Genomic DNA, 25,717 nt, shown 5'->3' on the forward strand with positions numbered 1-25,717 from the left:
AATGTATGACACCAGTATGTCCAATCTACCCCTGTTTGCACCTCTGTTCCCACCTAGATAGTGAGTGCAGAATGTTATCAAAGGCTTTGTCCAGATCATTGTAGGCTGTATGTGTCACCTTGCCTTCATCCATAGCTCAGGTGACTGACACCAACAAGTTGACCAGGTGGAATGAGCAGGTATGACCCACCCTTCACAAAGGTAAGCTGTGTGGGATCCTGAGTCTGCAGATTCCCATATCCCTGTTTATTAAGTGCATGATGATGCATTCCATAGCTTTGCATAACAGACTTGTCAGGCAGTTGGGGCTGTATTTCCCAGGGTCTGTAGTTACACCTCGTTTGAGGAGAGGGGTGATGGTAGCAGTGTACGATTCAGTAGGGACAAAGCCTGAGGTGAGGCTTTTCATGAACAGGGCACACAGGTAAGGTGCCAGATCATTCTGTAGCTCATGTAGAACACAGCCAGAGATATTCTCAGGTCCCATAGAAACTGTATTCTTGGCCTTGGACAGTGGTGTTTTAACCTGTGCTGAAGTAATACTGGTTGCCTGGTGGTGTACTGGTATTGTGATTGGTCCTTTGAGTGGGGGAGTAAGGGGTGTTTGCACTCAAGATGCCAGCCAGTATATTTGGAGTATTTTTAGCTCAGTTTGGGAGGTTCCATTGTCTAGTAGCTCAGAACAAATCTTGCTATTACCATGGAGATTCTTAACATAACAGTATGAGATCTTTTGGTTGTCTTCACTATGTGCTCCAGTTCTGTTCTCACAGCTAACTTTTGTAGTATTGGATGAGGGATCTCAACCTTCAATTGAGACTGATAAGTGTTGATTTCCAGTCTTGGGACTTCATGTTATTCCATATTGGTTCCCTCCTTCTGTTGTACAGTATCTGTATGGCAGCAGACCACCAGATCAGCTTCCTTTTATTAGAGGTGAGGATGCTGGCTGTAGTGGGTATGGCAGTACCCATGCATTTGTGTACATGTTCATAGTGCATTGTTGTTTGATTCAGCTGTCATGCAGCTAGTCTCCATTTGCATGGCTGTCATGAGGTTAGCCACCTCTGTTGGTATGAGGCCATATTCAGCACTGGAAAGGCTTTTCATGGTGGTTACCTGTGCAGGGGGGAGTGTGGGAGGACCATGGATTTCCAAAGATGTGTAATTTGTGTTCAGATATAACAAGCGGGAGTTATCTATTGTTATCGAGCAACAGTCGCCCATGTTAGGAAGGACCAGGTTGATGTGATGGGCATGTGCATTGTACATGAGTAGCTTTACCAGTTAATGGTGGGGTAGTTGAAGTCAACCAGTATGTGAGTGATAGATTGGACAATATCAGCCTCCAGAGTGTTTAGGGACATGGAGTGGGAGTGTTGGGTAATGTCTGGGGACCTATAGCAGGCTATGACCTGAACCATTGTCCACCCCAATGTTAGCTATGCCTGCAGGATCTGTAAAGCCTAAGTTGGTCAACACTCTGGAGGTGTGTGCTTCCTTAATGAATATGGAAACACCACCACCTTTGGAGCTTCAGTCACAGTTCTGCAGCCAAGAGATGTGGAATGGGTAATAGGCTGGTAGTGCAAGGATGCTTCCTGCTGCCTTTAACCAGGTCTTTGCTCAGCACAGATGTCATAGTTCCTCATTTTAAGGAATACATCCAGTGAGTGCATTTTCAGATGTAGATGTCTAGTGTGCAGCAGCATGACCCTCAGATTACATGTGTTTGTAGCTGTCATATATTTCTGTCAATTTTTGTATACATATGCATATATATATATATATATATATATATATATATATATATATATATATATATATATATATATATGTGTGTGTGTGTGTGTGTGTGTGTGTGTGTGTGTGTGTGTGTGTGTGTGTGTGTATTCACCTTTCTATATATATGTATCTATGCATATTTGTGGATATACATGTGGATCTATATCTCTCTCTTTATAAATATATATATATATATATATATATATATATATATATATATATATATATATATATATATATATATACGTGTGTGTGTGTGTGTGTGTGTGTGTGTGTGTGTATTATGTATAGATTTGTCCAAATATATGCATCACCATACATATATACATGTTGGCAAGGAGCTCCTCCATTGCTGTAAGTGAGGCCTCTCTGGCTGGCCCCCCACCAGTAGCAAAATGGTCCCCACCACAACAGTATCCCGTTGCTGTGCCTGCCGAATCTGGTCAGTTGCTCTGTGCCTGTTCAGACGTGCAGCCATGGAACCCCAAGGAGCTCACTTTCTGTGTGAGGTCTTCCCAGAGAGCTGTCCTCTCCCGATGGTGTTGGTGACACTGACTGAAGAGGATGTGGTAGTGTTCCAGGATGGCCTTAGTTATGGCTGCTGTCTCCTGGACATCATAGGCTGGAAGCCTCTGCATTACACCTGAAAAACATAAAAGGGAAAAACACATCACAGGACATCTGACATTGTCCATAGTTCTTTACAGAGACAGCTCACTAGTAATGAGTATCAGTAGCCACAACATTACATCAAATAATACTCCAGTACCTCGCAGAATTGTATGGCCATGCATAGCATTATGTGTATGTAGGCAGTTTGAACCTGATTAATGGTGAGGGTCGGGGTGCATGTGGTGTGCATATCCTTCTATACTGATGTTGAGCTGGGGGGTGATGTTTGTCCTAAACATGTCTGCAGCTGGTCTTCTGTAGCTATGGTGAGTGTGTATGTGCTATGGCTGACCTCCATTACAGGGTGGGTTGGATAGTTGCCTGTGAGACCACAGATATATGTGGGGATGGCCTTCCGATTGCCCTCAGTGGATGTTTCCTATTTGTACTCACACTCAGTATTACATTAATGCACCTGTGACCTACTACACTCAACCAGGCACAGGTTGACATGCTGCCCAGATGGTGACTGCTTCTACATATGTGGTGGTAGAGTATGCAGACAAAGGTGTTGGCAAAGGAGAAGTGGGATTGACAAACAGATGTAGAGAGTAGACATGAGTATAAAGAGATGGGGTGCATGGCAAAGATAGTGTTGCACATGGCTATGGATGTGGAGTCTGACATACAGATGTGGAGTCTGGTGTTGTATGTAATGTTGGACAGCTCAGATGGTGTATACCGCCTGTAGCTATTGGCTAGACAGAGGCCCATAGCTAGGGAGGATGTGCAGCACAAAAGGGTGGTAAAGGAATATGGGTGAAGCATACAAGCTAGGACTGTGTTTAGAACATATAGAAACATCACATTGATGGCCTGTTCCATGGGGGAAATGGGGGTGGGAGGGAGGGTTGGCTGAGGAGGGTATGGTTAATCAGGAGGTGCAACAGATTATCAAGGAGAATGTAAGGATAGCTATGAGGGGGGGGGTTTAACAGTGGAAAGGCTGTTGTTCCAGGTGACATACGTGTGGATACCTGGTTTTGACATGACAGGTGGATTTAAGTTGGAGGTGGGAGTACATCAGGGGTCAGCTGCGTGTCCTTTCACATTTGCAGTGGTGAGGGACAGGTTGACAGACATGATAAGACAGGGGCTCCTGTTGACTGTGCAGTTTGCAGATGACATTGTGGTCTGTAGTGAGATAAGTGGACATGTTGGAGAGACCCTAGGGAGGTGGGGTTATGTTGTAGAGCAGGGAGGAATGATGGTCAGCAGGCCGAAGTAAGAATATATGTGTGTGAATGGGGTGGGGGATAGAAGAATGGTGACAATGCAGGGCATACAGTTTGTAAGGTGGATAGGTCTAACCACTTGGAAGCACCAGTTTAGAGTCATAGGTCTAACCACTTGGAAGCACCAGTTTAGAGTCATGGTGAGTGTGGGGAAGAGGTGTACAAGAGAGTACAGGCAGGTTGTGTGTGGCGGGGAGGTGAGTCAGGAGTTATCTGTGACAGACAAGTACCATTAAGAGTGATATGTAAAGTCAACAGGAGGGTAGTGTGACTGGCTACATTATATTGTTTGCAGACAGTGGGATTGTACAGACAGGCAGGATTCAGGGCTGGACACAACAGAGTGTGGGATGTTCACATTTGCACTGGGTGTGACAGGGGGGATAGGATTAGACCTACACCAGCTACTTTCTCAGTTTATAACAGCAATATCTCCATCCTGGACCTGTGTTTAGACCTCTGCCCATGAGTATGTCAAACTTTGTCCATATATCATGCAGTCAGAGGCATAGAGATATGATATATTATTACTTAGTGACATAATTCATAATATTATCTCAATTAGGTATCAGACTGCCAGACATTTTATGTGTAAGAGGCCTTATATATGATGACAAAGCTTGGACATTCTTTGGGAGTGTGTACATTTGGGAGGTCTTTGTATTTCTGGCTATTGTTGACAGACTATCAGGATTGTGTAGCAGTGTATTGTGAATATATTATTTCTTGGGGGGGTAGATGTAAGTGTTATCTTTCTTTTTCTATCTACCTTTGCATGCGGATACAGTTTCTGGTGCTCTATCAAGTGTTTGTTTTGTAGGGTAAGACTGTGACATACTGCATAACACAGTCAGGCATCATACCAAGCTGTGTATTGGGCCATTATATTTAGGGGTAGTGTGTAACTATCAAACATGCTGACAGTTTGGTTCACACACTCCTTATACTGTATGCACTTTCACACTGCTGTCTGTTTCTCAATGCTGTTACATCCCTGAAATGTCTTGTATATTTGCAATTACATGTGTATTCTCCCATAGCAAGATTGCTTTTTTGTTGTGTCAGTCTGCTGTAGTTTGGATATTGTTTGGTGACATGGCTAGCAGCTCAGTGTAATTTCCCTAATGTAATCTTATGTCCAGATATTTGGCAGATGTGTAGCTTTGCCTGGCCCACATAAGCATTGTGTATCTCTGACACATCAGTGGGGGGATGTGAAGATTTACATGACCTACTCCCAGGAAGTCCATGATTTTTGGACTTCTGCTGTTCCACTTAATAGATGTTGGAACAGACAGGAGGGTGTTACTGCATCACATGTGTCAGCTCATCTACACCAGTATGTCAGATATGTCCACATTTTCAGCCCCCCCCCCCTTGCCAGGCTTCATTATACTTTCTTGCACTCAGTTGTTTTGAGCATACCTGTCACCGGCCAGATTGTTACATACTGTCCATGTTTACTGCCCATATTTCTGGGCTGTCGAACAGTATAATTTTACTCCTTCCTGCAGTGAATCACTGTCATCATGTGGGGATGTCTGTCAGTATATGATGACATACATTAAAGTGTCATAACTGACATCCTTCTGAATGTGTATGCTGACACACACCCTGTTCCTGTAGCGGCATTCTACGTTTATACCTGCAGGATGTACATTGAGTCCCTAGTGTTGGTCCATTGCCACCAACCATTTTGCAGCCTTTGTCAAGATTCCCTGCACTTAGGGGTGGGGAGGTATGGTGCTGGGTATAACTGCAGTGTATATGTTATGCATAAATACATATATATATATATATATATATATATATATATATATATATATACATATATATACACACACACATATATATATATATGTATATATATATATATATATATATATATATATATATATATATATATATATATATATATGGGTTACCTTTATTTGATTGACAGCCCATTTGACTGAAACCCATTTGACTGACAACTCATTTGACTGACAACTAGTACTTCAGTACACTTTAAGGCAAATAACAGGGATTTGTCCCCTTCCTCAATGTAGTGTGACCCTGGAGTTGGTATATATAGTTAGGAAGGTGTGGGGTGTAGGGGCAAAGCCCCCACCTATTTTGGTTTAAATTCTGTACTTTTGTGTTATTTTTTTTTCTTTTAAACAAAATTGCATCCCCACACCCCCCAACTATATATATATATATATATATATATATATATATATATATATATATATATATATCAACTCCAGGTCACACTACATTGGGGAAGGAGACAAAACCGTTATTTGTGTTAAAGTGTACTGAAGTACCAGTTGTCAGTCAAATGGGTTTCAGTCAAATGAAATTTCAATCAAATGAAGGTAACCATATATATATATATATATATATATATATATATATATATATATATATATATATGTATGTGTGTGTGTGTGTGTGTGTGTGTGTGTGTATGTGTATGCATATATATAAATATCTGTATATGTATGTATGTATATGTATGTATATTTGTTAGTAGATATATATATATATATATATATATATATATATATATATATAGATATAGATATATATATATATGTAGAGATATCTGTATATTTATATATATATATATATATATATATGTACCTAGATATATATTTATGTACATGTAAATATTATGTTAATATATATTTATCCTTGTATAGATATATTTCTATATATATATATTTCTGTGTATGCCTATTGATATACCAGTATATTTCTTCTTTGATATCTACACATTATATTATTTTATGATATATATGTGCATATTCTATATGTGTAATTTCGTATATACAGCTACATATATCTGATGGATACACTTTTCATATGCATCTATCACCATACACATCTATATTTGCATATTTATATATTATAAACATGCTGGTTCCACGGTGTTTGTTCCATAGTATTCTATACCTGTATTAAATGATATATTAAAAAAAAACATGCAGTAATACAGCCCTGATGGAATAGTGGTACATTGCTCTGACTATGGTGTACAGGATCCTGGGTTCAAGTTTGGGAGAGCTGATTATTTTGTTGCTGGGCAGAACAAGGGCTGTTGGATACAGAGTGATTAAGGCACTTTTAAGCAGTTGTAAGCAGGTTTGCATGGGTTTGCGCAGCGGTAAGCAATGCTAACTTCCAGTTAAATATGCTTCCAGACAGTTAGCCTGAAAAGTGCTTAATATGTGTAGGCATTGCTTAGTGCCACACAAACAGGCTTAATCCTGCTTACTACTGCTTAAAGGTGCTTACTCCCGCTTACCCCAATGCTAATTTCTTTAAAAGAAAAGAAAAAATTGGTGATAGGAAAATAGTGAAAATGGGGGCACAAAGATGGAAAGACAATAGTGAAAGTAGCTAGGGATGTGAAGCATGTGTGTAGGGAAGGTCTATAGCTGTCCATTTCTTCTACAGCAACAGCTGTGCATATATACTGAATTTTGAAGTATATTTGGACATTTAAACCCCTGACAGAGGGGTGTGGACAACAATAATGTGTTGTGAAGCCAATTAGACCAGATTACATGTCCAGTGGACACATGTGTGAAATGTATAGCTATGTATGGGGTGTAATGTTTATTTGGGAACACATTGCCCTTTTTTTTAAGGTGAGAGTGGGATGTTGGGGAAGGATAGTAGGTATAGTTGGGGAGGTACGCTGGATAGGAAGACAGACAAGACAGACAATGCAGCATACAGGGGTGGTATATGACACATGTGGGGGTAAACACCTTGGATGGGGAAGGGTGTTTGAAAATCAGAAGTCCATGAGCCTCCAAATGGAAACAGTGGGACTGAGGTCCTCACCCATGGGCAGTCACCACTGCACCTTCATGACCCCGAAGATGGTTGTGCTGGGTGCTGAGCAGGAGGGGCTGGCTGACCCTCTAATCGTGCCATGTGGCCCTCAAGCTGGCATAGCAGATCTCCAAACTCCTTTCAGAGCTCGCTATGCACCAATCCCAGGACCTGGCTTTGGGTGACAGTATCCTGACCGTGCCCACTCCCGGGGGGACGAGCCCCATCCCCTGAGGCTGTTCCACCCAAAGGTGGTGCAGGACCAGCAGATGAGGAGGTCCCAGGGTGAATCCCAGATGTGCTGGGGCCCGGTGCCATGGCCAGATGAGGTGGGAGAGGTGGGTCCACTGGGACCGGCCTTCCCAAATGTGCTATGGTGTTGCAGTTTTAGACCATATGTGGGTTAGTAATAGTCAACATAATCCAGGATTAGTTATAACAGCATGCATAGATATTGCCATTAACCCAAAACACCAGATTTGGTACAGTTGCATAGCAAACAGAACACATGCATATATGGAACCACAGTGGCCATTACAACAGCATGCAGGTTACATTGATAGCAACAGGCCACCAATGATAGCATTTCAACATGGAACATTAATAGAAACACATTTCAGTATTTGTTGAACAAAAGGACATATTTACCAACAGTAGGTTTGGTGTAAACATACCCATTGATTTGTGTGTTTAGATTATTGTTGCAGATACGGTGGGGGGAGAGAGAGATGTCAGTTAACAAGTTATATACCCTTGCAGTACTCACAACTTTAATGATCATTGCTCTACTCATTACTTTACAGGTATTATTACAATACCCTGTGGCCTTGGTTTGGGCAGTGGTATGTTTGTACACAATGCATACTTCAACTGTCTTATAGCTAAATTCTACTTCTCTTACCTGGTAGACCTGTGGAGGGAATCTTTGTTAACACTACCTGACTGTTGCTACATATATTCCCAGATTTCTAGTTGTAATTATGCACATACCTCTCAGTCTCTTAATGCACAACATCTGGACAAAGCTTGATAACATGGGGGTACAAATAGGGACATCTTTTGAATATTGCTCATAAACTTTTAGACAGTTGCTAGAGTAACAGGATTTGTTTTAATATGCATTTTCTGAAGGATTTGAAGTCTGACACTCAAATGTATGTCATTATTTGGTGACTATAGTCCTGAGATCATCCCACTGATTTGCCAGGAAAAAAGAGGAACAGCCCAAAAATATGAGAAGAATATCTGGACATTCTGGGAAAATCTGTACAGTTGAGAGGTGTGATTATGCATACAGCTTGCTACCTTTGCCTGGATTTGAACCATGGCCGTGTCTGCTAAAAATACAACAACTTCTGTTTCATCAGAGTGAGATATTTAGAAAACGCTGTCTGCTCTTTCAGTGTTTTCTTTCTAATTTTCTCTTGGTTGTACAATCTGACCTTGTAACTACAACAGTCTTGTACAGACATCCGTAGACATATTTTTGTGTAGCACAGTGTGAGAAACAGTGGTTGACACAAAAGTACTATTCTGATATCAGATGTTGGTGAATGCTACATGTCAGGCCATACAATACCAGAGTAAACACTATCAGTCCAGGATTTAAAACTTTATTGCCAGGCAGTTACAGTTTTCTTATCTGAAAGACCTGTGGCAGGAATGTTTGTTGACACTACCTGACTGTGTCTGCACATATTCCCAGATTCCTAGTTAATATTATGCACATACCTCTCAATATTTTAATGCACACATTCTGGACATAGCTTGATAACATGGGGGTACAAATAGGAACATTTTTTGAATATTTCTCTTATAAACTTGGAGAGTTGCTAGAGTAACAGGATTTGTTTTAATATACATTTTCTGAAGGATTTGAGGTCTGAAAATCAAATGTATGTCATTATTTAGTGACTACATTTCTGAGATCATCCCAGTGATTTGCCAGGGAGACAGAGGAAAAGGCCAAAAATATGAGCCAATTATCTGGTCATTCTGCAAAAATCTGTACAATTGAGAGGTATGATTATACATGCAGTTTACTGCCACTCCCAGGATTTGAACCATGGCTGTGTGTGCTAAAAATACAACAATTTGAGTTTCATCACAGTGAGCTATTTAGAAACTGCTGTCTGTTATTTCAGTGTTTATGTTTTCTGTCTAAGTCTCTCTTGGTTGTGCAATCAGACCTTGTACTTAACAACAGTCTTATACAGACATTCCTAGACATATCTTTTATGTAGCACAGTGTGGGTAACAGTGGTTAACACAACATTACTATTCAGAGATTGGAACACTAAATGCCAAACAATACCAGAGTAAACACAACCAGTCCAGGATTTAGAACTTTATTGTCAGGCAGTTAATGTTTTATTGAAATATCACCTGTATGGGACTATTAATGTCATATTGTCTGGTTTATTCAGTACAACCCATACACACACAGTTTTTATACTGCCAGGTGACTTTCTACTACTTTATATTTATTTGGTATGACTACTACAAGCAAGATTGTTACTCACCAGCCTTGCAGCGCAGCCTTTGCAACCTACTGGCATGGGCTTCCTGAAATCACAGCCTGATCATGTAGCTGTAAAGCAAATAGAAAAATATTTAGCCATACCTATCCATCACATACACAGGTTAGACTTTGGTAAACAGTTATTGATATGAATACTTACACACTGCTGGGACATCACCCCTCTGCCTTGCTTCTTGGACCCACTCGTCCAAGATCTCCCTCTTCCTCCATTTCAGGTTGGCATAGTGGTGCCAGACCTGCTCATCAGTCTGAGGGATACCAGTGGCACTGGTGAGATCACGGGCAAGATAGTCCGAGGCTTCTACTTTATATTGGGAGCCCTGGTACTGGCCCTACAGCAGGCACTGGTGAGATCACGGGCAAGATAGTCCCAGGCTTCCACTTTATACTGGGAGCTCTGGTACTGGCCCTGCAGTAGTCTCCCTTTATGGTTATTCACCAGGAGTCTTAACATGACCTTGGACTCCTGTATGCCCCAGCGCTGAGCCCTGAATCGCATGCCTTCGCAAACACCTGCCATACTGCCTACAGTGGGAAGCTGCAACCAGTTATGAGCTGTATTCCCACCTGCAGGGTTTAAATACAGCTGATTTCTTGCCCTTTGCCATTATTTGACAGTTTTGAATATGCTGAGCTAAGCTAAGCTACAGGAAAACCTGCTTAGCTAAGGTTGGGAGTGCTTAAAGGGGCAGGTTCAGCATTGCTTACCAATTTGCAAATCCACTTAGCTGGGCTACTCATTCCTTAGCAGTCATATTTACACAATGCTTACACCTGGTAAGCAGAGCTGTGCAATGCTTAGAATTGGTTATTTTTTATTTTGTAGACTTTCTGCTGTATGGGATTGATTCATTATTCAATACATATTATAAATGTGTTTACTGTCCCTGACATCCCCCAATGTGCTTTTATTACATGTATTCATGTGTAACTATACTGTATGGGGCACTTGTGTTTATATGGGGGTTTCACAACTTTATTAAACTGACACCTCACAACTGGACCTACTACAGTACTCTGGTTAAAAAATATATGTTATTTAGTAGCTGATTATAAAAAAAAATGTTTATGTACTGCTTTCACATATAAAATGCAAATTGGTTACAGTGGGGATGGTGCCGGCAATGGCAGTTTGCAAAGTGTATGCTCTAACCACTACACTATTACAGTACTGATTATGTTAGATGTCTCTTACTATTTAACTTCTTGTGCCATTTAAGCTGGACTAAGCATAGCTAACCGATGGGCACACCTGCACATCTACACTTAAACTTTAATAAAATATGTGTGCAAAAAAATATTTATCTGTTGTGTTTTTTTTATTTGTACCCTTCAAAATATCCAAGCTAATGCTGAACCTGTTATTCTATCAACTTTCTGCTTTGTGGGATGATTGTCCCTTATGGCTTTGCCCACATTCGTTACTCTGGTGGGTTGGGAGATGTGCACTATGTGCTTATGATAAATGTGTTATTCTATCAACCTTTGCCTTGGTAGGGACGATTGTCCTTTTTGGCTTTGACCTGATTTCTTATCCTGATGGGTTAGGGGTGTTACGAACGTTCTTGTTCATTTTAAATTGCCGAATGGCAATCCTGGTGTGCAGGGGGGTTGTGTATTGTGAGAGCACTGCTCTCAGATACACCCCCTGCACTTGTACACAGAACCATATCTGTTTTGCAGCATGGCAACACGCCTTCATGAATATGCATGGTGCACTGCCATGCTGTACAGGAAAGGCCTCTTCCATGCAGGAATAAGCTATTCCTGCACTTAAGTTTACTGAATTCCAGGGAAGAGTTCTGGTGGCGACTCACTTTAAATGTGTGTAGTTATCCAGGCATTATTGAGCAGTGTTCTGTGTTTACTCAAACTTAAAAGTTTATTACACTGAATGAATTCATGAAATTCGGTATAGAATGTTCTTATAAGACAATATTTTATGTACTTATAGGTTTGTATAGCTGCACCTTTTTGATTGTTTTCATATATTAATAATGCTCCACTTTGTGCTTAAAAATGCTTTTAAAGTATATGTAAATATCTTTATAAATATGTATATGCCTTTTAAGAACCAGTTTTAAACTTGTGATGCAATGCATTTTATTGGTCATGTGATTTCATGGTTATATAAGGAGGATTTTACTGTTTGAATTTGTTTGAAGAAGTTCATTTAATTTGAGTGAACAAAAGTGCTCATTTTGGTCTGCCTTTGGAGCTGTGGCCCTTTGTTCCAGTTTCCAAGTAGACAGTTTTGCGAACCAAATACATTGATAACAAAGCACCGAATGGGTAGTATAGTTCGAGTATCTGAGTTCAGGATTTTAGATGAGATCTCACTTAAGTCAGAAACAGGGAATTAACCCATTTCCTCACTGTAGTGCAATCTTGGAGTTGGTAAATATAATTTGCAAGGGGTGTGGGGGGTGCAGGGGAGCTTGCCCCTCTGCAAATTAGTAAAATTGATGTGCTGTTGACTACAGAGTGTCATGTTACATTGCGGTGCATAGCTTGGATGAATGACGTCTCCTCCTGCTATGTCAAAGACATTGAACTACAGGAGTCGATGCATTCAGTTTTGAGTTTTCTGCTTGTTCTTTGTTGCGTTTTTCTACATTTTGGTTCGATGTTGAGGCTGATCAATGTATGCAGTTTCAAGGTTTCAATAGTAAATCTACATACATATACACATATACATATATACTTATATACACATTCATACACACACACACACACACACACACACACACACACACACACACACACACACACACACGCACGCACGTATGCACACACACACACACACACACACACACACACACACACACACACACACACACACACACACACATAACCAAATACACATACAAATACAAGCATGCATGCGTACCCACACATACAGAGAACTATATGTACATATATGTATATATAACTATTCAGGCATACATGTACACATACACCAGTGCAGACATATAAACATAAACAAATGCATATAGATACATATGTAAATACATCCACACACAAAAGCACCATATAGAAAGGGGTGACTGTCCAAGTAATACATAAAGAAGCTGTATAAAGTTAAATTGTGTGCCTCATCTTGTGCTTGCCAAAAATATATTATTGAAAAGTGCTTTCACCCATTTGTTTTAATATAGTAAAGGACTTCCTCAGATCTCATTATGGTTGCATGTACTAATGTGGTAGTTCACACTACTGATTATACATCGACATTAAAATAATCATCAGAAAATTAAAAGCATTAGAAAGGAAAGAAATATAAATAAATAAAAATCAAAAGTCTAACAAATTACATATGAATAAAATGTGTATAAATATATATATATATATATATATATATATATATATATATATATATATATATATATATATATATATACATATACAATTAAACATGTAGTACTAAAAATAACAATCATCATGCATACCCATGAAGAAGAGAGCAAAAAAAAGTGTTATCAACAGTAGGTTGTTATGGTCCAGTTTCTTTAACTAAATTATGCTCTTAATGGAGCATGACCTATTGAGGCTGAGTTTCCAATAAGCTTTAAGTCAAATCTGCCATTCAATGGGCTGGATTCACGAAGGCTTCCACGGAGTCTAAGAGTAGAGTAAGACTCCATGCAGCCAACATGTCTGCCGAGCGATCCAGGAACAGCCGGCAGGGGCGTGCAAGAGAGCTCCTAAAACTCCTCTTACACGGACAGGGCTAGGATATGCAAATTACCTCATTTGCTGCTGAAAGTTATGCAAATGAGGTAAATTTGCGATCCAGGAAACCCTAACCTGTGCGAGTAAGAGTAGTGTTATTTGCAGAAATGTAGTCAGTTGTCAACTGAGTACCGTTCTGCAAAGAGCAAAATGGAGCCGTGACAGCTCCGAATAAAAGATGCATCCAATTGAGGAAGCATGCCAATGGCAGAATATATGGCCATTGGCAATTCTACCTGTTGCAAAAAATACAATTAATAAATTTTTTTACCCCGATCTCCAAGGTTTAAGCGTAGCGCATAAGTGCTGCGCTGTAAAAATCAAAAAAAATAAATAAAAGCCAAAAATAGGCATTTTATAATAAATATACATCTGCCATGCCAGTGAATGGCAGGCTGAAGACAACATGGCTACTGAGTAGAGGTTGCTAAGGGGGGAAGCTCAGTCTAAGAGATGCAACCAAGCATTAGTAGGCAATCCTATGCAAATGATGGTAAGGATAGTGAATCCCAATTTCACATGGCATATGAGCAAAGTCCGTGGAGTGTAAGAGTAGGATAACAGGAGTATCAGAGTAGAAGATAGGTGACATCATGAGGGGGTTATGTATGAAAGAATGTAAGCTCATTGGAGCAGAGTGGCATGTGTTTGCTGTCAGTTACCCATCACTGGAAGAGGCGTGTCAACAGGTATCCTAGCTAAAGGCAAGAAATTGAAGGTGTATGCCGTGGACAACACTAAAGTTTCTTGTAGAAGTGCCTGCAACGTGTATGCATGCGTGTGCAAGCCTGTAAAACCGAGTAGGCCTGTGTGTGCACGTGTGCACCTGTGTGTGCGTGTTTAAGCCGGAGTAAGCAAGTGTAAGGTTGTTGAAACCTGTGTAAGGGCGTTTGCGCCTGTGTGCACGTGTTTAAGCCGAAGTCAGCAAGTGTTAGGCCGTGTAAGCATATGTGCGCGTGTGTGAGCTTGTGTGCACATGTTTGCGCTTGTTTGCGCGGCACTGCCCCCTGTGGAAACAGAAAGGGAAAAGAAAGCACAACAAATAGTAGGAAATTAACCAAGGAGAAGTAGCAGAGCTAGCAGGTGAAACAAATCAGAATCAGCCAATTACACAGGCAGTACACTAGCCCAGCCCAGCACTTAAAACTCTGCAAACAACTTTCCACTATGTTTTTCTCAGAGACACTGCAACACTGCAATAAGCTAATAGAAGTGAAAACTGAAAAAGCTTTTCTGAGACAAAGACATGTTTGGGGCTGCCATTGCTGTTATAAGGCGACATAAGCAACATGCTGAGGGTGGTGACAATGCGAATGCTGCTGAGCAACCCACAGTGAGGAGACGGAGAAGAGTGTACAGGCCCAGGGTAACCTAACAGGGGCTGCATGAGCTGGAGATAGTGGAGCGCTATAGAGTGGACAGAGACAGCATGCAGCAAATTGTTGAGCTGTGCAGGCCACACCTCACACACAGAACCAACAGAGGGGAACCCATTCCAGTGGAAACCAAGGTATGTGTTGGCCTAAGAATACTAGCAACAGGTACCTTCCAGAGACCAACTGGTGATATGATGGGGATTTCACAAGCATCAGCATCCAGGGTACTGCACCAGTTCCTGAATGCCATGTCAGCACATGTTGGTGATCATGTATATTTCCCCAATTCCCATGAGGTATTGGCCAGCAATATGCATCTTTTCCAGCAAATAGCGGAATACCCTGAGGTAGTGGGTGCAATAGACTGCATGCACATACGCATCAAAGCACCAGCTGGTGAGCGAGGTAGGGTCTACTTTAACCACAAGGGTTTCCCCTCCATCAACTGCCAGGTCATGTGTGATGCCCAGGGCATAATAATGAATGTGTGTGCTGGCTGCCCTGAAAGCTACCATGATTCCCATATCTGGTATCTGACACAGCTGTACCAGACATTTGCCAATGGGGACATCCCTCATGGTCACCTAGTGGGGGATGCTGGATATGCACTGGAGCCGTGGCTGATGACACCCATCAGAAATGCACACACACCTGAACAGGAACGCCATAATGAGGCACACGCACAAACACGAAATGTAATCGAGCATGTGTTTGGGCTGCTCAAGTCACGGTTCCAGTGCCTGGACACATCTGGTGGAGCCTTGCAGTACTCACCAACTACATGTACCCAAATAGTCATGGTATGTGCTATGCTATATAATATGATCCTGCGAAAACAGCTGCAGCAGGAGCAGCATAGGGCCGGGGCAAACATCTCCCCACCATTGCCAAGGCCATCACAGGCAGAGCGTGACTCGGAGGAGGAACAACCTGAGCCTGCCCCATTAGGCAGAAGGAGGTGTGCCCAGTATGCTTTGGCTTAGGCAAAGAGGCAACGCATAGCATATACACTGACTCAGTAGGAACCCTGAAAATGATACCTCTCTCCGACTCGCACATATAGTAAAAGGGATGCCCAACTTGACACTACCTGTTGTCAAACATGTATAGGGTGTGTAATATGTGCATCCGACATAGGCAGCCCTGCAGCACCACCTGAGGCATGATTGCCATGTTATAAGCAATATAAAGCAGTGCTAAACAGCTTTAACCACTATTTAGTATATGTAAACAAAATTGCACACACTAAGTAGCAACTTTGGGCAATGTTGAGCAATATTGGGCAGCGTTCATCAATGTTGGTTAACGTTGAGCAATGTTGTGCAGGTTTGGTCAAAGTTGGGCATAGATGAGCAAAAGCAGATAAACATGGTCATATTTGCTTTACTGTTCCTTAAGCAGTCTGGTCTGCCCAGTATGAAAATATGAAGCAGTGACAGTCCTCGAACCCACGATACTGTGCACTATACTCACAGTACTGAACCAATAAACCACGACAGTATTTCGCTGGTCCACCTGTATGAAGAAATGTTGATAAGTCTATGCAAAGTGTCTCCTGGAAACCCCGCAGGCACAGCATAATCCCTGTAGAGTTATTACTCAAAGGTGAGCCCTGCAGTAAAAATACAACTCGATTTACAACACACATATAGTATAAATGTTAATATTGGGCTTGTTCACACACGTCAACAAATGTAGTGGACTTCACACAGCAACATACTGAAAGTTCACACTGGGCATGCTCACACACTTGAATAAATGAGGCAAATGTCAGCAAACAACATACTGAAAGTCCAAACTGGGCATGCTCACACACTTAGGCCATGTCTGAGTACAGCAGTGGGCCACACATATCAGGCAGTTGCATGTGTTAACCCAGGAACCTCTCACAATTCACCAATCCTGACTTATGCACACAGTGATATGACAACAGACACATATATAATATATTGGAACCCTTTCATAATCAAATATGTACTACAGAAACTTAGGTTGGTCATAGAAAGTTGAAAAGCAAAGAAAAAAAAAACAAAATCAGTATCATCAATAAACAATGTGCACTCCAAACACTATCAAATCCAGGTCACTTCCTCCAGCTATGTCATAAATAGCAATGTACACTCATATATGTCCTGCGTCAGGGCCAACTGTAAATGACTGACAATGCCAACATCCTGTCAGACAGGCCCATACTTACATACCCACCTCCCACTGACAAAAGGCCCACTCATCATACCAGGAGATATCACATGTAGAATGGGTAAACAGTTCCTTCCAAAGCTGAAAACATGGCATCAATTGGATTACATTGTGCCCCTATATGTGTCATAAGTGAACTGCAGAACAAATAGGCCCTGCACCTGAACAGTCTGTTGAGCCTCACCCTCTCTACAGGATATGAACTGTTGAATGGGTTACAGCAACATATGGCACACTCCACAAGTGCACAACAGACCATGGGAACTATAGTCTTATAAGCCGATGAAGTCTGATCTGCAAGGCCATGGAGTCCATTATGATTGAAGTCAGAAACAGAGCTATTGGAAGCCTATAAACACACAACCCTACCAACTTTGGACTGTTCATGGGCAGATCATGTTTCCCAAACCTGCTAGACTGTTTGCAAGGCAGCCACCCAGGACATACATCAATGAAATGAGCTACACATGTCCCACATACATTTTGAATAGGCCTTTCCCAACATCCCAGACACATGTTGTATCCACAAAATCAACAACCTGTGCATAAATATGTATTGTCATTGGATGGATTGGCAACTGTGCCACAGATAGATCACACAAGGTAGGAATTGTGGAGCCCTGTTCAAGCTGGTAACACTTGCTGTCCCCCATGTCTCAGTGCTGGGATTGCATAAAACTAAGTGCACACACAGTACCATGTCTAGTCTGATGATGTCAGCATCCCACAAATATAGCAGTGGAAATGAAAACTCCCAGTAAAGCATATAGCGTGTCGTGTTAATGCGTATCTCTCCAGTATCATAACATAGTTAGGTAGGGATTTGAATCCTGCAATTGCTGAGTGTGTGTATGGGGGTATATGTCTGTGTGATTTCCTTTGAGAGTATTGCCCTTTCTGGAGACTAGGCAAACACCTTAAAAGTGTTATATTCCTGTTTGGCAGGTCTGATGATGTCATCATCCTACAAATATAGCAGTGGAAATGCAAACTCCCGATAAAACATAGAGCGCATCATGTTAATGCATATCTCTTTAGTATTACAACATAGTTAGGTAGGGGTTTGAATCCTGCAATTGTTGTGTATGTGTGTATGTTTCTGTGTGATTTCCTTTGAGAGTATTGCCCTTTTTGGAGACTAGGCAAACACCTTAAAAGTGTTACATTCCTGTTTAGCAAGTCTGATGATGTCAGCATCCTACAAATATAGCAGTGGAAACAAAAACTCCTAGTAAAGGATATAGCACATCATGTTCATGCATTTTTCTCCAGTATCATAATGTAGTTAAGTAGGGGTTTGAATCCTGCAATTGCTGAGAGTGGGTGTGTGTGTATGTTTCTGTGTGAATTCCTTTGAGAGTATTCCACTTTTTGGAGACTAGGAAAACACCTTAAAAGTGTTATATTCCTGCTTGGCAAGTCTGATGATGTCAGCATCCTACAAATATAGCAATGGAAACAACCCCCCCCCCCCCCCAAGTAAAGCATATAGCACATCGTGTTAATGCGTATCTCTCAAATATCACAATATAACTAAGTAGGGGTTTGAATCCTGCAGTTGCTGAGTGTGTGTTTGTGGGGGGAGGGGGGCGTATGTTTTTGTGTGAATTCCTTTGAGAGTTGTGCCCTTTTTGGAGACTAGGCAAACACCTTAAAAGTGTTACATTCCTGTTTGGCAAGTCTGATGATGTCAGCATCCTACAAATATAGCAGTGGAAATAAACACTCCCAGTAAAGCATATAGCATGTTGTGTTAATGCATATCTCTCTAGTATCATAACATAGTTAGATAAGAGTTTAAATCCTGCAATTGCTGAGTGTGTGTGATACTGTTGGTCAATGTGTTGTGTGTTTAGCTTTTACTACTCTATGACTTATCAGTATAACAACAGTATGTGCATTGCACACTTCAGGTATCTGTGTGGCAAATACATATATGTGCATGTGACCTCAATTAGTTCAAAGGTGTGAAGCCTGCTTTCTACATGAATACATCTGTTACCTATGACAGATTGTGCTGCTGCTTCTCAGACCTTCGGTCACATATGTATGTTTGTGACAAGGCCAGCCACTGTAGTGATCTGTGGCCTAGGTCATCTGTCTCACACACACCCATGACAGTTTCTATAGAATAGTGTGAGTGAGGGTTCATTACTTGGGTATATTTCAGACATGTTCAAACACAACAAAGTCTGTCAATAATGGACATTCATTATAGGTGTACAACAACTTTGTGGATATGCATACAGACCCCTTATTGGTTATGTGATACACAGGGGGACTTCAGAATAACTATGGAAATGTGAATACCAAAGGACAGATGACATAACACTTGGTCGCATGTACACATCGGTACTCGTTCTACGTGTTTGGGGCTACAATGGTACTGACGGGATACAATGTTCAACAAATGTGGATGACTATGCTATATTTGGCTTACAGCTTTACAGCATGGGTTGGACAACAGGCATCTGTCTGTATGATACCCTTGTGGAGGATAAGTGTATCATCTGGAGAATGCATTGTAGGCCACTGTATGCATTTCCAGATGTGGACAGACATATCCCTAGTGTGTTTGCTTGTACCTAAGAGGGCTATATGCCAAACAGGAGTGGTCCCAGGAATGGGTGGCAGTCAATAGCACTGGTTACTGGTATAGTATAGTACCAGACGGATCCAAATGCTACTGAGTTACCTACATCTGTGTGTCAGTTGTCAAGACATCATCTAACGATTGGTTATAGTCAGGCTGTTGAAGTTGTGTACACTACCAGAAAGCAAACCAATGACAGATAGTAACAGTATCACCCACAGCATAGTGTCAAACCATGTCATACAAACATGTGTACCCAAGTTAAAACATATGTGTATTAAAATGCATACTGGCCACCAATAGAAACAATGAAGTCTTGACACTGTGTAATACAGGGCATGCCACCCTTCCCATGTGTCCACTATGCATGTACATGCAGACAGTGCACCTCCACCATGGTCATAAATGTACACCTGCAAATCTGTACTGCACACATCACACACGTACTGTCCACTTACCAACACATGCTGCCAAAACTACACACATCAGCCAAGTGGCACATGGGTGGACAAAACATTTTTGGAATTTACACTGTTGTAAACAATACTTCATTGATAATCATAGCTTTAATGCATCATGCCTGCTCAGATATACCTACAGGGATATCATTACACTGTACTATTGACAACATGCTAACATTGCTACACTGTTATAAAGTCACCCTGTGCATCAGCACCACGTTAGCCTGTTCCTGCATCAATGTTACAGATGACAGGAGGTGGCACAGTTTCATCATATGCACAGGGTGTGTTATTGGTTTGCCAGAGCCCGACATTGACCCATCCAATCGACATGTATGTGTGTGTGTGCGTGTGTGTGTGTGTGAGGGACAACAGTACAGCATGGGTCAATGTTGATGTAATGTGTGTGTGTATGTGTTAGCCCTAGGTGTTTGGATTATGTGTGTGTGTCTGCATGCACACAGTTCCACCATGTGGCTGCCATATACGGGAGGTTGTGGGACAGCCACAGACTGTACGTGCCAGGCTGTACAGATCACCGTCTCTGGCCACAGACACAGTACCTGTGCCTGGCAGGGGTGCAACGGACAGTATTGGGTACTAAGCCAGACTGGGTACTATCATCAGAGGCAGAGGGATGTTGACTGGACCCATGTCCCTGTTGGGACTGGCCAGAGCCATGTGCACCTGGTCTTCTATGATGGTCTATTGACAGCCCTGCTCCAACATTGCTGGGGCTGGTACTGCCACTACGGGAGTGGCTGTGACTTGTGTGTCATCCGCAACGACTGCCAGGTGATGATGTTGCTGGCATACGTCCATGTCTTGGCCGTCCTGCACTGTCCATAGGCATGGACATTACATTGAGGAGGACATCTAATGTCTCCCCCAATGTCTATCAATGACCTCGGTGTAGTGACACACTGCACCCGCAAGGTCATGGATACTGTCATTGATAGCGGTGTTATGGGCCCTCTGCACCCTCAGTCCCTGTCTGGTGTACCATTCCATACATGCCTGTGCCTGCATTACAGCCTGGAATATACCTGAGGTTGTAAGACCTGTGGGGGCACGTCTGCCAGGGGCATTACGACCAGCAGTGTTCCCACGAGAACCCCTGGACATCCACCTATGTGGTACCATTCCAGAAATCTGGGTATGGCTGCTGTGAGGGGTTGCATGTGCCATAGATACCACACTATCCTGGTCAATGCCTACTGTATGCTGTCCCTCAGCTAAGGCCATTGGTGATGAGGGATGTATTGGCAGTATGAATGTGCGCATAGATGGTGTGGAAAGCTGTGTACTGTCGACTGGCAGAACAACAACAGACCCTGTCAAACCTGCCTGTGCCACAACACCTGTTTCATCATCTCCACTATTTGTGGTAGTGTCTTTAGGTCCCCTGCTGCACTCAACCAACACAAACTCAGCACCTTGAGAGGGAGACAGGAAACACACTTTACAATTTGTATATGATGTTAGCACACATGCACACATGCACATATGCACACATGCACACATGAACAAATGCACACATGCACACATGAACATATGCACACATGCACACATGCACACATGAACACAAATACACTACTCACTAAAGTACACACACACACACACACACACACACACACACACACACACACACACACACACACACACACACACACACACACACACACACACACACTCACCAACAGCAATCCAGAACATACCCATTAGTGGTTGATGGTGGAGTACAGAATCACAAGCCAAAGAGTCCTATCACACGTGTCAGCATGCAAGATGTGTGTTGCTCAACAGCATGCAGTGCGAGTGTAGAGAGTCATTGTTAATAACAGTATACATGTGTTTCATGCATGTGTGTTGTTCAGTGATTGGCCTCACCCTGGAACACATTGTGTACATGGACACAACATTGCTGTGCAAGTATTAAATGCTTTTCAATGTCCTGTGCACCATCACTCGCAGGTATACATACCATGGCTGGATGCACACAACTGTCAGGTGTATAGCAATGAATGCTATGTGTTGTACTGTAGTTGCTGTAACTGGATGTAGTGTAGTACCATGAGCCATCATCAGGCAGCATCATGTGGTCACTCATGGCCACTAATGTGTGCCACACTGGCAACTATCTTGCTGTACCTGAACTGCAGCACTGTGGCTACATTAACCATTTCACAGGCAGTTGTTACATGGGTATGTAAAGTGTTCAATTTTGAGCATTGCCTAACATGAATGTCTTGTTTGTTGAAGAGTTTTGCAATGCCCCATGATAGGCCTCTACCCCTCAGGTCTAGTATGTGTGCTGTGTGGATGACATTTGGGATACTGGAGTCTGACCTTACAGCAGGTGTCTACATACACCATGTGTATCATATTGACACATACTGCGTATGACAAGGTGGTGTATGTTGTGTGCATGTGTATTGACTCTGCCTATATGATGTCCACTACAGTGTACCACAATTTTTTTGGGATGCTCTGTGTATAGCATTTGCTTGAGGCAGCCACTCATGCTACTGAGATGTGCATAGTCCCACATAAAACTTGCAGAGCATGCATTATGTGTAGGTGTTGTACATGTGTAAATGGCCTAAAACCCACCTATGACACGCACATGTTATTTGCCATATGAAATGCAGAACACTCATCAGCATGGGTCTGCTGTCTTGCTGTCATACCAGAGGGACCTACAAGGATATGAGACAGTTTGTCAATGTCAACAACTGTGGCATTCCTGCTGTGACTTTGCAATTTTACAGTAGTACAATGGTTGATAGTCACAGGCATACAGATTATGTTCAAAATTATCAGTATTGCGCAACACCAGGCTCCACATCTTCCAAATTCACAGTACACATCTGACATATGCATGTTGTAACAATCAAGCTAACAGTAGTCTACAGATATGGCATGTTACCTGCACACTCGGAGTCAATTTGCTGGGTGACTCCAGCCTCCATGATGACACATGTTTGTTGTAGTGGTTGGCCAGGAGCCACCATGCTGAGGAGCAGCTCTTCCACTCTGGTGAGGGGCGAGTGTGATGCTTTACCACTACCTGTGGCAAGCTGTTGTCTGCGGACATCAGAGGCATGCTGCCGGACATGTCTGATTAAATCACTGCAGTGATGGCGTACCTACTCATAAGCCCGGTTATGCATGCCTACATCATTAACCCGATGGACAACATCCTGCCACAGTGCAGTGTGCTCATGCTGGTCCTGGCTGGTTCTGGAGAACAGTAGGGTGTGATGTTGTAATAGTGTGGATGTCATTAATTCCTCCTCTTCAGGGGAATAGTCAGGGTTGCGATGATGAGACATGTCCCTGGAAGAAAATAAGACAATTATTGTGAGGAAGTCTTGTGGCACACTTAACATTCTAAAGTACAGATATCAATGAAATGCCATATATAGCAACCTATTGGCTGTCAGTAGATACACACTTTTAATACCACACATCACTGCTCAGCCCACAACTGCCTGACAGTGCCTGGCACGTTCTATATATTAAACCATGTTCTGCACAGCAACAAAGTGAAACCAGTATGTAAGACTATACAACAGCACATGGCACACTGTATGTGACACAATGCACCACCTAGCCACAGGAGGTATATATGAAGCTAATGCATACAGAAATTTGTCATCCATTGAAATGATTCTAAAGTACAGTTATAGTACTACCAGTACACCACACTACTTGTTGATAGCAAACCCCTAAGTAACATATGTGCACATTCATCAATATAGGTGGCATGCTGCTGTACTACATTATACATGTTGCTAGATATGCACTTATATCCTGTAACACACATACGACCCAGGCCATGTTACAGGCATACCAATAAAACTGATCACCACCAACTAGTAAATTTGACCGAAACTGTATATCCAAAATGGATTAGATGCTTTGAACAGCAATACATTATAAGTATTTATATGTATTTATATGCATTTACGGGCATTATAGATATAACTTTAGGGACATCAACACACTGTTATTATGAGGTAAAAGTGTTTTGATTGGCTAAGAAAGAGAGGTGTGTGCATGACGTACAAGGATTTAAAAGTTATTTTACAACAGCTATTAATTAACTCTGATGAAGCCTGTTTAGTTACATGGGTGAAAGCGCTAAAGTTTTAAAGAACAGTTTTAAGAGGTTTTAAGAACTTTTTTACGAATTGTTTGTTTGAACTCTGCCTTATGTTTTATTGTACAGTTCGTGGTTCCATGTGTTTTTATTAAAGCACTTTCAATTTTGGATATACAGTTTTGGTCGAATTTACTAGTTGGTGGTGATCAGTTTTATTGGTGTTGGTTTTTGAACTGCCGACTGCACCTCCTTAACTTGAGACTGCTTTGTAGACACATTATGGAACAACTCATGCTTCAATATGTTGAACTTACTCAAAAGATAATCCGAACTCTACAAAACAAAGGTTTGAGTACTAACATTTCTACAGATGAGGGCCGGGAAGACGTGACGCTTACTGAGTCTCAAGCTCTTTTGCTTACATTGCACACACCTCCCAGTACATCAGTGCGGGAAGTATCGGTAAGGGACACCGGTGATTTGGGCAACATTAGTTTGATGAAGAATATCGGTTCTACTGTGATGCACAAACCACTGAATACTGCCGCAGCTCAAGGGAACACTTTGAGTGGATTTGATAGAATGCTCGGCACGCCGAGCTTGAACTGGGTGCCAGGATCCTTTAAATCTACCTCAACACCTAACGGTTCACTCAAAGCGCAGTCATCAACTTTTGAGTCCAAATTAAGAAAATTTAAATCGTTACAAATGGACAATGTTTATTTAGAAAGGTCATTAGAATTGAAACAAGTTCCAAAAGGACTAAGGCTGTTCAAACTACCAATTGGATTTGAAGTAAGATCCGAGGGTTACCAGGAACTTATTACACTTTACAATTGAGCAGGTATGGATTTGGTTAACATTATTATTTGTAACAACAATAGATTAATAGAAATGTTAAAAAAAGAACTGGATACTATTAACAACAGTATTACTAAAGATTTATTATTCGAATACAACAAGACGAGATTTGATAAAATATTATCAGACACTGACTCTTTTGTTAACAAGGGTTTAGCCATCAAATCTGATAAATTGAACAGAGACAGCTATGATTATGCTAACAATCGAGTGTTTGCTCACTTCAAAGAATACAAAAACAGCCTAGCCAGACTTGAAGTGGCAAACAAAGGTACTGATCAGACTAGTTCTTTAGGTGCTAAAGCCATGCCAAATAATGTTGTTT

The sequence above is a fragment of the Protopterus annectens genome, chromosome 10.part0 (assembly GCF_019279795.1).
Source record: "Protopterus annectens isolate FY-2018-M chromosome 10.part0, PAN1.0, whole genome shotgun sequence".
NCBI classification, from domain to species: Eukaryota; Metazoa; Chordata; order Ceratodontiformes; family Protopteridae; genus Protopterus; species Protopterus annectens.